The following is a 3,200-nucleotide window of genomic DNA, read 5'->3' on the forward strand; positions in this document are numbered from 1 at the left end:
ATTACCAAAACCTACAGGGAAACTATGAGAAATTTATGGAAAACTATATCACTGTGAAAAAAGACATAGAAACAATCACCAAGAACCAGAGAAAGTGAAGGATACAATTTCTGAATTGAAGAACACAAGAAGGAACCTAAAGCAGTCTAGATAAAGCAGAGGATCGAATCAGCATGGTGGAGGACAAGGTAGAAAAAAACTCACAGAGAGAGAAAGAAAAGGAAAAAGACTCAAAAGAATAAAGAAGTGTTAAGGGAACTTCAGGACAACATGAATGTAATAATATCCATACAATAGGGATACCAGAAGGAGAAGGAGAGGAGCAAAAGATAGAAAACCTGTTTGGAGATTGTGGGTGCTAGCAGTTTGGGTGGTAGGAGAAGCTGTAAAGGACAGGCAGTCCAGGTTTGCAAAGGTTCTCCATGCACCAGGGCCCTCAGGCACCCAGCACATGCCAGCTTCACCAACACGATGCCTAAGAGGAAGGTCAGCTCCACTGAGGGGGTGGCGAAGGAGGAGCCCACGAGGAGATCAGTGAGGTTGTCAGCTAAACTTGCTCCTGCAAAAGTGGAAACCAAGCCAAAAAAGGCAGCAGGAAAGAACAAATCTGCAGACAAAAAAAGTAAAAATGAAAGGAAAAGGAGGAGTAAAGGGAAAACAGACTGAAGTGGCTAAGCAGGAACCTAAGGAAGATCTACCTGTGGAAAATGGAGAAACTAAAAACCAGGAGAGTCCAGCCTCGGATGAAGCAAGAGAAAAACAAGCCAAGTCTGATTATTATCATATATCATGTCTTATCAGTGATCCCTGTCTCTCTTCTTGTATGATCCAGATAAGTATTTTTATCACTATTTTGTAAATGCAAGTTTTTTAGTAGCTCTAGAAACACTTTTAAGAAGGAAGGAATTCTACCTCATCCCATTTTTTTTAAGTGTAAGTGATTTTTTAAAGAGGTGAAATCATTTGTTGGTTGTTTATTTTTTGGTACATCCAAAAAATAGTGGGATATTGAATATGGGAGGCTTTAATTGTCTTGGGTGTCAGCTAAAAATTTAATAGATGGGGTAGTTTTTATATCCTTTAACTATCATATAATTTTATATCCTACACTATAACTATTATAGTATAATACAAAACATACTAAGTGGTAATTTGGAATCAGTCATGCATTTACTATGTCCTGAACATTTTAAATTACCTCTATTCTCATGCTTTTGGTAGAATTGTTTCCTAAAAAAAGCCACTCCTTGATCTTGGCCTCTCCCTGTCAGAATTTTATGCACTCTAACATCTTTGTTGTGGTAGTCCAGTTTTCCTAGTAACTTTGTTAATGTGCTGTGAAAGTTTGAAAATTTGATTATGTAATATATATATAATATATGTTAATATATTATATTATATATATATGTTTATATATATATTAAATTGTGAATTAGTTGGTCTTTGATGTACCAGCATATCGACATTTTTAGATATTGGTACTTGACACTCCATTAAGGAAATTTGTCCCCAAATTTGAATATGGAAAGTTACTGGAATAACTTCAGAGAAGAATCACAACTACATAACTTTACATTTTTGACGTGTGTTAAGAATTGTGTACAAATTGAAATGTCTGTGTACTCATCCTCAGAACAACCAATAACATCTCACTTATGAAAAAAAAAACTGTTTGGAAAAATAATGATAGAAAACTTCCCTAACTTGATAAGAGAAAAAGCCATGAAAGTCCAGGAAGCATAGAGGGTCCCAATCAAGATGAACCCAAAGAGGCCTACTCCAAGACACATCATAATTTGAATAGCAAAATTGAAAGACAGAGATTCTTAAAGGCAGCAAGGGAGAAACAAGAAGTAACATACAAGGGAGCCCCGATTAGACTAGCAACAGATTTCTCAACAGAAACACTATAAGCCAAAAGGGAATGGAAAGACATACTCCAAGTAATGAAAAGCAAAGTCCTTCAACCAATACTACTCTACCCAGCAAGGCTCTCAATTAAAATGGAAGGCTAAATAAGTTTTTCAGAGAAAAGAAGGATAAAAGAATACACCTCCACCAAACCAGCATTGCAAGACATGGTAAAGAGGAGGCTTTAAGATGAACAAATAAAGTGAGAGAGAAAGGAACAAAGGTACAATGGGGGAAAATGGAACTGAATACCTGTCAATAATAACTTTAAATGTAATGCATTAAATGCTCTCACCAAAAGACATAGGGTAGCTGACAGGATAAGAAAACATGACCAGCATATATGCTGCCTACAAGAGACCCATCTGAGAACAAAAACCTACTCAGACTGAAAGTGAAGAGTTGGAAAAAATATTCCAAGCAAATGGACAGGAATAAAAAAACCAGGTTAGCAACACTTAAATCAGACAAAGTGGATTTCAAAACCAAGGCCATAAAAAAAAAGACAGAGGACACCTCATAATGCTCAAGGGTAGAATCCAATAAGAAGACATAAACATTGTAAACATTTATACACCCAACATAGGAGCACCCAAATATATAAGGAAACCTTGGAGGACTTCAAGAAAGATATAGGCAGCAACACACTTATAGTAGTGGATTTTAACACCCCACCATCAACAATGGACATATCTTCCCAAGAGAGAATCAACAAGGATATTGTGGCACTGAACAACTCCCAAAACAAATGGATTTAACTGATATATATATACAGAGCCTTTCACACCAAAGAAGCAAAATATACATTCCTTTCAAATGCACATAAAACATCCTCAAAGATAACCACATGATAGGGCACAAAACAAACCTCAAAAATTCAAGAAAATTTAAATCATAGCAAGCATTTTCTCAGACTGCAATAGCTTGAAACTAAAAACGAACTTTGAGACAAAAACTAAAAAATATTCAAATTCATGGAGACAGAATAGCATGATATTAAGCAATGAACAGGTTAACAATGAGATCAAGGAAGAAATAAAAAAGTTTCTGGACACAAATGAAAATGAAAACACCACAGCCCAAAACCTATGAAACACCACAAAGTTGGAACTGAGAGCAATGTTCATAGCAATACAGGCTTAGGTAAAAAAGAAAGAAACATTTCAAATAAACAACCTAACCCTACAACTATAAGAACTGGAGGAATAACAACAAATAAAGCCCAGAGAGAGTAGAAGGAAGGAAATAATCAAGATCAGAGATGAATTAAACAACATAGAGACTAAAAG

General features: G+C 35.7%; 1 pseudogene; it reads left to right on the forward strand.

Annotated features, from left to right (window-relative positions):
* Positions 1–471: 471 nt before the first annotated feature.
* Positions 472–859, forward strand: LOC123805023 (annotated as a pseudogene).
* The last annotated feature ends 2,341 nt before the right edge of the window (positions 860–3,200 follow it).

Source organism: Phyllostomus hastatus, unplaced genomic scaffold, assembly GCF_019186645.2.
Source record: "Phyllostomus hastatus isolate PE091 unplaced genomic scaffold, TTU_PhHast_1.1 phas_scaffold_28, whole genome shotgun sequence".
Lineage (NCBI taxonomy): Eukaryota > Metazoa > Chordata > Mammalia > Chiroptera > Phyllostomidae > Phyllostomus > Phyllostomus hastatus.